The sequence below is a fragment of the Battus philenor genome, unplaced genomic scaffold (genome assembly GCF_028537555.1).
Source record: "Battus philenor isolate CCGP_79_NKW_IND1 unplaced genomic scaffold, ilBatPhil1.0.hap1 SCAF_28, whole genome shotgun sequence".
NCBI classification, from domain to species: Eukaryota; Metazoa; Arthropoda; class Insecta; order Lepidoptera; family Papilionidae; genus Battus; species Battus philenor.
The window spans coordinates 5,777,328-5,789,821 of record NW_027181691.1 but is presented as its reverse complement, the minus strand read 5'-3'; the positions used below and the strand labels follow the sequence as shown (position 1 = coordinate 5,789,821).

Below are 12,494 nucleotides of genomic sequence, written 5' to 3'. Positions count from 1 at the left end.
AAAGTTTCTGCGCAATCTTGTAAGTCTATAAAGTTTAAGACTAATTTGACTGTAAGCGGATGATATATGTGAGATCAGAAGGAAAATAAGGTTAGGAGTGACTTTTACAAAGAGATCCGTTTATAGTTTACCTCTTGAGGCGATTGTCATAATGCCGATGTTTTATAAAAATCCTTATTTCGACATCATCATCATCACCACTTCAGCCATAGGACGGTCATTGTAAGACATAGGCCTCCCCATAAATTTTTAATGAGACGCGTTTGAAGCGGTCTGCAACCAGCGTCTTCCGACGACCTTAACAATGTCTATTCACCTTGTGCGTGAAGGTCCTGCCCTACTCATGCTGATTCGTGGTCTCTTCTCCAGAAGCTTAAGGCTCCAGCGTACTTCTGTTCTGCCCGCTATTTGGCCTTGCATCTAGCACTTCAACTTTCGTTTACCTATCTCATCATATCTGTTATCCTGTCAAGTGTTACGCAAATAGTCAATAGAATTATGGTCGAAGGGCGCAGAGAAAAAAAACTTTTTGTAATCTTTATTTTAGGTTAACTTTTATCTATGTTTGAACATGTTCCTATTGTGATAATCTCCATATTATTATTCGCCATTACGAGAAGAAACAATATTAATTTCAAGTGAACTAATCGTCTAATACACTATCAAAACAAAAATGGGTATGTGTATATTCTTATATTTATTCAAAATTTATGCTTTGTATAATATTTGTAAAACTTGCTTCGAATATTTCGAATAAAAAATGTTTAGATTAAAAAAAATATATCATAGAATTCATAGAACCGGTTACAGAACTGATAAAGTTTGGAAATTGTATTAGGAAAAACGTTGAACTAACTATTATTCCCAATATAGGTGACGCAAGCGATATTAAAATACCTGACAAGCAAACAATGGTCAAGACGGTGAGTGTGCAGAACGTATTTATTTACTTAATGAGCGCGTTCATACAGACCAAACATTGAACATATTCAAGTAAGTATTTACACGCACTTTTATTGATGTATGGTTAAAAAAATGACGATTCCAAAATCGTGAATGATTTTAACATTATAAGTTGGCTTGGAATGCTGATCTGTTGAGAAGAGCCTGCCAGAAACTCAACAGCTGCTCTTTTCAAATGAAATTTTTAAATGTTTGACGTATACATTTTAGTATCAACATTGCAATTGAGTCAACAAACCAAGTTCCACACATTATGATCAACTAATAACTATTGAATATTAAAATAGAATTTGTATCTTAATATATATTCGATTTTAAATTTAGAATGCAATTGAGTCAACAAACCAAGTTCGACAAATTATGATCAACTAATAACTATTGAATATTAAAATAGAATTTGTATCATGACATACATTCGATTTTATATTTAAAACTAAAAAAGGAAAGATATCTTATGTAGCTAAAACTATTAATAAAACAATTAAGTTAAGCACAAAATGTATTCTTACTGATTAATTTGTTGGACTGATATAAAAGACGTACGATCTCAAGGCGAGGTTCATAAAGCTGTGCCGTAAAAAAATTGTTGTTCAAAATGCTGGGTACTCCAATATTAAAGAAAGAATGGAGACTTATCGATGGCTCAACTTAAAATTTTTACAAGCATGATATTATATAGGTATTAATACTATTAATAGGAACCAATATACAAGTGCTAAATAGAGCTTCTTTTGTATTACTGCGCTGATTTACAGTAATGGACCCTGTAGTTTTTTGATTTGTGAATTTTTATGGCTAATTGTTACTGCTCGCAACCGTAAATAAAATAGAAATACAAATGCAAGTACACTTGTTTTCAGCCGATGGACGTCCCCTGCAAGGCTGACCCGACCCGTATGCAAGTATAAAATTTTCGATAATTCACCGCGGTTGAAACATTGGGCAAAATTTAAATATCAAACAGAAAAACTGAATGAAAAGTCGTAGGTACATATAATTATTTATGAAGTTAAAGTTTATAATGGTATTTAATAAAATAGTAACACGTGTCAATTGCTGTAAGGTAAATGCCCCCTTGTTCTTGCTTTATAATATAAATAATAAATGTCGCAAATGTTTAGCTTGTCTATCTGTATATCTCATACGATAGCGCTGAAGTATGTGAATACATAAATAAAATTAATACGTAACATGTATCAATTTCTTGCACAAAAGATGAAAGATTATATCCATGTATTTACTCGAATTCTTTGTACATATGATTTCTCGAATTTATATCTACAAAAAATTTAATCAAAAGATGAAGATGAAAATTGATGTAACTCGAATTCGTAATACGTCCAACTATGTTCCTTCGATTAAATTGATGACAACAGTGCAATTGCCACCGAAACCGCTGCACGACGCCTTAGGTATGGACGATGGAGACGGGGTGGAGTGTCGGCCGTTCCGTTCCGTCAGTCCGTGGGAATGTTCGAGGCGGCGGTATTCATGTACTAATAACCTCTGCCCCTTCCTAGCTGCAACATCCTAAGGCGCGGTACAGCGGTAACGGTAGCACTAAACAAACAGCATTATTAACTAATATTTCCCAAAAGACAAAAGGTGGATACTTCTAGTTTATTTTACAATGAAGAGGGGGTTTATTTAAACATTTTATGATCATATTAACAGCAACATTTCTATATATAAAGGCAGCAAATAGTTGGTGTCGTTAGATTAAAACGTTATAAAATTGACCCATAGGGCAGTCGCACATAATTAATTATTTAAACACTTCGAACGCAATTACGTAACAAATTCAACGGCCAATGTCATCGATAAACTGGAGAAATCATTACGCAAAACTTTAAATAAACTGGTACAGATATTTTTAATATTCACCGCTTTCGGATACAATGTGTGTGTGTGTGTATATATCTATAGGATAAATAATAAAGAACGATCGATGGCGAGCAGGACGTTACGATTTTGTCATCGATGCTTTTTTAGCAATAAAAACGTTTAGTGTTAATCAAAATTTAAAAGGCAACTTTAAACTGCATATCACGAAGATGATTCTGCAAATACTGGCATTGGGAATATAGATACTATAAATAGATATATATAGATATTACACTTTGGATAATTTACAGTGATAACGTTACCACCTACATATTTAATAGTTTAGCTTTTATATGAACCTCTCCAGAAATAACATCTGCCTGATTAATTATTTTCCAGTGAAGACGAGTATATTCGACATAAAGAGAGTAAATGTTTCTGCTTATAAAAGAAGGCAATTATGATTAATCAAACTTTGCTTGTATTTCATTAATTCTGTATCTCATAAAGATAAAATTAAGGCATTATAGGAATCCACAACTCTTATAACTTTCGTCTTTTCAACTATTGTATTGCACAATCAACTGAAAAATGCATACATAGTGCTTCTTTATTTGAAAAAGTCGTTATGTAGACTTCCCTAGAATTAGTTATTTCTGCTTAATATTGCTATTGCGTGTTAAAATAAATAAGGCTGCCGGACTAACGAATATTCTAAAATCTACATTTTCTAAAAGTTTTTTGTTTGCCTTTTTTCAGGGAAGAAAATTACAGTTGATTCGTTTAATAATAATACGTAAGCGATTTTTTATCTTCACGACGAATATACTCTACAATATGCGAAATTTTTCTTTTCGTTCTAACGAGTATACTCGACATAAACAGTTAAAGGGTAAATAATAATGTAATAAAAATAATTTTACAATGTAAATATTTTTTAGTTTCTAACATGTAGATTTTGAATTTAATAATTAATAAAATAATAATAATAAAAAATAATAATTTTATTCAAGCTGTCAAAACTGATTTTAGATAAGTTTTTAAAGATTGATGCACAGCATATGATATCTATGCTTATAAAAAAGTATTCAAAGAATATATTTGCAAATGTTTAAACATTATATTTCTGAAATAATAATTTATTCCTATCATTATCCACTTGTTGTACGTAACAGAAGAGTGACAGAACCCATTTTAATACAAACTAGAATCAAAGCCCCTTATAATGGTATCCTTCAACTTTAAAATTAATTACGACGGTTTCAAATGCGTTTGGATTTTAGAAAAGCGCACCATAAACTAAACTTCATTTTTTATACCACTTGATAACAATTATACTTACTTTAATAGAGTGAATCATTTAAAAGATTACGAGGCTACTTGGAAACTTTACTGGAGATTGCTAGAATTATTTTCTTATACCAGTATAACCAGTGCACTGTTCAAGACCACATATGTGCCGAAATAATGTCTATCTGTAATTTTCTGACAACAGACAAATAACTCTTATCGAGTTATTTATTTTATTTATTTAATATTCTTTATTGTACACGTTATAACATTTAATAAGTTTTACAAATATATACAAAAAAGTACAATGGTCGGTCTTATCACACAAGGCAATCACTTACAGACAACCATAGTATAGAAAAGGTAAAAGTACTAATAATGGGTAGTTTACGTGTACAAAAACTACATATTTACTAACAAACGAACATACATACTTAAACATACATACGTATATAACATATATACTTATAATAAATAAGGTTTAATACATATTATAAATATAATACAATAATTTCGATCAGCATTGGTTCGATCGCACTTGCCTCGGAAAGAAACAGACGAAGAAAAAGAAATGAATTAAGTTATGTTTTTATTGTAATAAAAATTATTCAATTATAGAAACAATATAAACGTGATCTATCTAATTTGAATGTAAAAAGTGTTTAATACGATAAGCCTAAGCAGATGTGTCTTCTATAGTCTTTGCGCCAAGTTTAAGTTCGGGAATCGTCCACCAAAGCTATCTTGTAGCTTGGCCTTCCGATCTGGTTTGAAGTTGTATTGTAAAGCACAATTATAAAGTCACAATTCGCAGCTCTAGATGGAACCCATGACTGTGGCTACCTTTAAGTTAAATGTTGAGTATAATCAATAGAGTAGCCTTAGAATATTATCATAAAAGAAGTGTGAACAAACGTCATAGGATAAAAACTCGATAATAAACGCGTTGAGCACCATTTGATGACATATTATTGCTCTAAAATCTACATTCGAAAGAATACTAATGGGCAGAATGGCATTAGTCAATGATAAAAAAATTAAATAACAATGCAACACGGATCATTCTAGAATTTTCAGTTTCAAAACACGAAATTTACAAATTCACACATTCAAATAAATCCCGTTTTCCCGGGTCAACTCATAAATAAACTATTTATTCATCCTGCGCATACGCAGGGGCCCACATGTCAACATTTTAGCTATCGTATAATTTAACATACATTAATATACTATCAGTTTTGCATTAGAATCACATTATACATGTGTATGGACATGCGTCTTATTTTTTTAGTAAAATGTTAATATGCTAAAATAAAAAGGTTTGTCTTTAATTCATACATCTCTGTTGTTCTCTAAATCTATTTAGCTACGTGAATTTTTTTAAAGATTTGAATTTCACTTCATGATTATTATGGTCAATTTACTACTGAAACTGAAGTACAGCGCCTAAGGTATGCCCTGTGGGAAGACGGAGGGAGTAGGCACCTTTCTTTCATTCCATCAAGGCTCGCGGCGGCGGAGCTCATGTTTTTTTCCCTTTGCCCTTACCTTCCCTCGTTTTCCTAAGGCGCGGTACAGCCGATTTAGAATAACTAAAGCCAAATTTTCTTTTAAAAACTTTCCGTTAAACATCAAGATTTACATACTAATTAATAGGCTAGATATATCACAACCATTTGGTATTCTTTAAATTTTACCCGAAAAGTTTTTTAGTCAATGTCTTCTTGTTATAATATTTGCACATAAAAGTATATATATAGTTATATAAATAGTTTATTGAAATTAACACCGTACAAAGTTAAGCAATATCGAAACAAAATAATGTTATTTCTGAAGGCAATCCGGTGGAGTATGGTTATTTATTTATTTAGTAACATCAATAGAGAATGAAATAATATTTTGTTGTATTCTCTGTTGAGTTCATATGATTATTGCAAACATCTCTTTACATTTTGACTAAATCTGCAATTTTAGATTGACACATAAAAGCTAATATATTAAAACAATAATCTTTGAATTTAGTTAATATTACAGGTATTCGGAGAATGTGCGACGACTGTTGGTAAATAAGTCCAGTTCCACCAATTCAGTAGGTGCATTTTGACCAAGCTTGGTTTGATATTTTCTAATTATACATGATGAAACTGTACGGCGGTCTATGGGTATATTAAAGTTCACCGTATTCAAAATATTTATACAATAACCGACATAGCCCAGCTGATTTGTTGAAATGACAGCGGACAGGGTAAATAGCGCGCAGAACAAATGACTGCTGGAACCTTAAGCTCCTGTACGGACCGATAAGCGCAGCGACGTCCACCACTCACAAGGTGCAGATATGACCTTGTTAAGGTCGTCAAAAATGCTGTAAGCAGGAATTTTTCTACCGATATTATAGAAAATTTACGAAGGTGTACACCTTATGTAGATATGATGATGATACTCTATATATAACTTAATTTACATCATTATGTCAGCCGATCGAAACTCACTGCTAGACATAAACCTTCCCGAAAGTTCGTCAAGATGATCTTCCCCGCGACATTAATTGTCTCGCCGGTCTAACTAGTGAGGGGCCTACCTACTCCGCTTCCATCGGCTCGTAGCTGCCATTCGAAAACATTTTCTTAAACGAGAAAGATACTTTTGCTCCATGATTTATTATGATTTATTGTGTATTATAAAATAAAGTGATGTTCAAATATGTTCTTAATGTAACCTAAGAAAACGATAACATTTAGCCTCCTACGATTACAAAGAGCATTGCATATAGTTGCAATATAAACAAAAAGGTCAGACAGACATTTTACCGAGAAACAAACATTAATAATGGCTTAATGCACATTTCAAAACAAGTTCCTTTTGCACAGTGTTTTTTGTAATATAATAAACAATAATTTAATAGTAATTTTTTTGATTTTGATCTCTTTGTATGAGTTCATACGATTCATTACCGAAAAATTATACAGAGGATAAACTACTCAATTACATATAAGTGCTGTCCCACGTTCGTATCGTGAAAATATATTAAACTATTGGGTTTCAATATACAACTATTTATAAGACATGTGCCAACTATCCCTTTATTTATAAGGTAAAGGTAGAATACTGATACTCGCGATCGTAGTTCAAGGGTTCGTTTTCCGGAATAAAATCTTATTTTAATTCACAATTTGTGTTCTAATTATATAGGATTTCAACTGCACACAAATCACAAACAAGTTTCCAAGGGATGGGCAGCAACGTTCTCTGCATATCATAATACCACACTGCCATCACGAAACCGCGTGCCAAGTGTGGCGATTATGATATATCCCGTGCCTTTCAGTGGGCGTCAATATAGTAGACGTTATATTTGCTTGATTTTAAGATGTCATTTTTCTATTTCGATTGATTTCATATGTTCGGCTTCTAGAGACAAGTGTTTTAACTTGTAACGAGAAAGAAATTTTTCTTGTGCTTTAATAAAAATTATAAAAATAAAATAGACGAATAGAATGATGATTGGTTAAAGGTATAACAGCCTTATCCCTATTAACTTTCTACTGCTAGAAGTTATAGCTTGTCGCATACCAATATAAGAAATAAATTAATGTAAATATTTAAGAGTGATCACTTTACATGGGTGATTCAAAATATGTAAAAATGCTTTTTTGTTGTCAAATCAGCTGTATGTTCACCCCTTTAAAGCTAACACCTATAACCATTCATTCTGGATATTTATGGACAAATGTTATTTGACCGCCGGCATTTACTGCTTCGGCAATTAATTGGTTTGAGGTGGGAAAGTGAAAAAAAAAACATTAGACCTAAATCTTTTTTTTACAGATATTTAGCTCTAGGGCTCTTTCAAGAGTCTTTAAGGTTATTACATAAATCATTCCACCGAATTGAAAGGCCTCGCTCCATCGGTTAATATTATTATATTACAGAAAATTTCAATAGCCGACACTATAGTGCTACCGAAACCGCTGTACCGCGCCTTAGATATTTGCGTAGCGTGACGGGGCGAGGATGGGTATTGACACTGCCGTCAATACATTCAGACGGTCTTTTTTCTGGCACGTACTTAGCCATATGGTTTCGATAGGAATACACCGCTGAGAGAAACAGTACAATATGCCTAATTTAATAAGAAAAATGCAATCTGGTACGCAGTTAGTAAGTAGCAATAGTTTTTCTTAATTAAAACGATATCATTTTTAACATAAAATATAAGAATGATATAGCAATGCACGACGCGTCGCAGATTACATATTTGTATATTTAATCATTTCTGTGAATTTCGGCGCTGTGTTTGTCGAAAATAAAAACAGGATATTCCCTGCGTCATGGACACTTATATAAATAGCTCACTGTGAAATATTTTAACAAATCTTAATGATTTTTCCCCAGTTTGTTTTCAAGAAAATATGTGAATATTAATAATCAGACTTATCTATATAGACAGCCTTGGCCAAAAGTATATTAGTCACTCTATAATTTAAAAACCTGGTAACTGTTTTGGTTTAAAAATAAAATTGATTTTGTTCTTAATTATATTAAAATAAGGATAAAGAAAATTTGTAGGTAGCTATCCTCTATAAGTGAATAAACTTTCACTTAATATATATGAGATTCCCATCTCTAGGTTTCTTTGGACTTTTGGATCAAGGTATCTCTGGAACCATGAGCCTTAGACTTGAAATTCGATAGAAATATTCCTTTCGCAGAGTAGAGGTTAGCTAGGAAAGGAAGGAGGATGCTTTTCGCAAGGGAGTTGCGGATGGCATTTATAAAAAAATGCATATTTTCAATCTACAGCTTATACAGGTTTAAAATTTGGCCACATGCTTTTCACATAAAAGAGTGCGGGAAATGTGAATTGGATCTTATTATAAGTTACATTAGTATTAGAACAATATGCACCGGTCGTAGGCTGCCCGTAACTTTGATTATGTCGTCGGTCTATCTGGTGATGGTGGTGGTGGGGGGCTACCGACGCAAAATCATGTGGCTCATGGTTGACACTTGAGAACCGTTCACCGCCATATCAGAGAGATCTCTTCTGCGGAACTCCTAATTACTGTTTCGATCCTGCAGCGAGATAGGGTCCAAGCATAGCCTTCTCTATTTCTCGAGTGACCATGAGCACCTCACATCACCACACACTAATTAATAATACGGGTATTATTTTTTTAGCTTTTATGTACAGAAAGCGGCAATTAATGAAGTTGTAATCATTAATTATTACGAAAAGTTCAGACAACCATAACACTGTCTAAATGTTTAGCAATAATATTTTGTACATTAAAATTAAGTTTAAAATAAAATTAATTAAATTACACATTTGTCTAATATCATCTTCCTCGTGTCAGCCCACTGCAAAGCAGAGGCCTCCCCCAAAGATCGCCACGATGATTGTATAATATACATGTCAATGATTATTCCAGAAGTTTCTGCAGAACTGGTTTCATGGTCGAATTTTTACTTAAAAGTGACGCTGCCTTTTATTTACAAAAAAAAAACTTTAACAAAATTAAATGTCGCAAAAATTAATAATTTGTTAATTTCTTTTAATTTTTAAATTTATTAATATGACACATCATTTTGTAACAAAGTTGTTTTAGCTTAAATTTGTAATAAATTTTAATTTTAAACAAATCTCTGTGTTCAAAGTTACCAGTATAGAGAATCAAAAATTTTATAAGTAAAGGACATTATTTATACGGGAAAAATTGAAGGCTGATAAAAGCATTAGTAAAATTAGTGCCGAGTCATGAAAAAATTTATAGTTCGAAATTTGATTATATAGCGATTTCTAGAATGCCTGTATTCAAGGCCGTTTTTTGTGATTGTGATGATCTTTTGACTAAATAATACGTATCCCCGTTCAACATTGGAAGGTAAATATTGAAAACTTGAATAGGCTAACTAATAAGGCTAATAAGACTAAAAATAAAACGTTTTTCAAATTTTAATATAATTTTGTTTATTTACGTATACTATATCAGAAGTTACCTTCTGTTTGACAAAAGGGTGATGGTTTATAAAACATGTTATCCAGTGTTTGATCTTTAAGAAAAATGCAAAAATTAGTTTATACATATGTCTAACCCTTCTCAAATAATATTTTAGTTACGAACAGCAACATGTAAGAAAATTACCTGTGTACGTGAGATTATTTAAAATCAATTATTTTGACACCCAAGAAAAGATGTTTTGAAATAAAATTTAGCTATCTGTTTAGCCAAAAAACAAAAACAGGCGGCTCTGTTTCCTTTGCTGTCTGATAAAAATACAAACTACACATTGAAAAAAGGTAGGTTTTGAATAAATCACAACTTATGCTTAGAGTTATCGTTTTAGGCAGGATAGCGTAAAAACTTAAATGTTCCATATTTACGACGCAAATTTCCATAAATAGATCTAATTTTCACATTTCTTCTAGTTTTAATGGGAAATGTAGGGGAATGTGGAATAAAACTTTAGAGACCCCTACAATAGAAGATGCCTAGAATGTTCTAAAACGATCAGTCAGCACGAATCAGTGCAGCCAACTACTCAGCAAGTCAGAGAGCTAAGGAGTCCTCGAAATGGGATCGTACTCGAACGCAATACTCGCTAGTTCCTATAAAGGGCGAATACAATCCGTGAATTTAAAAAGTCGTCATATTACGTACTAAAATTTAAACTGGTTGCATTTTATTAATTGAAAAAACAACAAGTCAAAGTGTTTCACTTTTATTTAGCGAGCGATTGCAGAAAATAATGATATTAAAAATCAAAGCTGGATGCTTTGATTTTTAATATCATTATTTTGTTTTATTTTATTTTAATTTTGATGTTATGACAAAAATTACAAAAACTATTTATTGCCAATAGTCATAGCGATATTTATTCTTTGCTTAAGTTACAGTTTCTGTGTAAGAATTACAAAGAGTATAGCGTAAAGATTTAATAACATATCGCACCTCTGTGTAACAGCATAATTACAACTATGTATATATTTTGCAAAAACCACATAATTAATGCAATTTATATGTCCGTAGTGTAGTACTTAACAAACGTAACATATAAGAATAACATTAAATGTCATTATGGTTATGTTTTCTTTTTTAGTTGCAACATTAGGTTATATCGGCAATATAAACATGTGAAAAAATGTAACTAAAGTATTTTGTACTCATTAAATAGTCTTGCAAACAGTCTATTCCTTGAAAAGCTGACCTGTCACATACCAAGATTATTTAAATGGAATAAAACATACATACATAGAATCACGTGAACTTACCCTGAGCTACAGTAAGCAGTGTGACGCAACTTAAACTAAGATTGAAGTGAAAGTAGCGCGATAACAGACCTCGAAGTTAATTCTTATTTAAAAATTTGACACAATATACGTCAACTTTTCACGGGACGGTCGCACATACTGGCGGCTGAGTTAAGCAAAAAGATAGATTGCCATAATTCATTTTAAAAATTGAAAGATTTCATATAATGTTTAAAATTTTAAAATAAATTAACATATTTACTATTCAATTAATTAATTTCATAAATAATTTAAAAAATGTTCAGTTTTTAATTCAACTATGATCAAATATTATATAACTTGAACACAATTTAAACTTTTTTATACTTCAGTAAAGTTAGACGCAAATATAATTTAATGTTTTACACTTTTCAAGGGTATTATGTCTATTCATAATGTCAATATTATGACAAAAATGAATATTGTCTGAAAAAATTCGCAAAATAAGGGAAATGTAAGAAAATGGTAACACTGTATGTTTTTGCAATAGCGTTCTCCTTACGATATTTCAAGGTTATAATGCAAAGTGACTTCTGTACCTGTAATTTATTATTTTAAAAAGTTTATTTCATTTTATCCAACTAACATGAAAGCTTCATATAATTCTTTAACTTAAAATTTTCTTATTAAAGTAGTTATAAAGATAAACATCACTATACATTCATTTATAATTTAATGAGTGAAAAAAAATTAAATGTGCTGAATATATGTAAATAAATGAAAACAAATTATAACATAAAACCATTTTATAAATATCTTACATTGTAAATAATGTGTATAACAGGAATTTCCAGACCTACATTATTTATATTGGAGTGTTTAAGTCTTGTACTTGTTTCAAATTATAAAAGTAAGAAACATTTTAGAAGTTATTTTATAAATTTAACATAAACCGTATTTGTACTTTATCTTGTAACTTTTGTTATACATTATGTTGTTCCTCTGCATATTAACTTTTGTGGTATTTAATAATATACTAGTGTTTTATAATATATAATTTAACAGCCCTGAGTTATATAAGAACAAATACTTTTTTTAAAAAATAAAGTCTAAGAATCCGGTGTCATGTAACTTTTTCGTTATATTCAGTGTAATTTATAACAGAATTGTTATTTTGGCTGAATCA

General features: G+C 31.2%; 1 protein-coding gene across 1 annotated transcript in view; it reads right to left on the bottom strand.

The window, feature by feature from the left end:
* LOC137925972 (ileal sodium/bile acid cotransporter-like) overlaps positions 1–11,486 on the bottom strand; it is a 35,965-nt gene extending 24,479 nt beyond the window's left edge. Inside the window, exon 1 of the mRNA XM_068769478.1 lies at positions 11,351–11,486. The gene's annotated coding sequence lies outside the window, so the exon portion shown is untranslated. The remainder of the gene's footprint in view (positions 1–11,350) is intronic.
* Between the last annotated feature and the right edge of the window lie 1,008 nt (positions 11,487–12,494).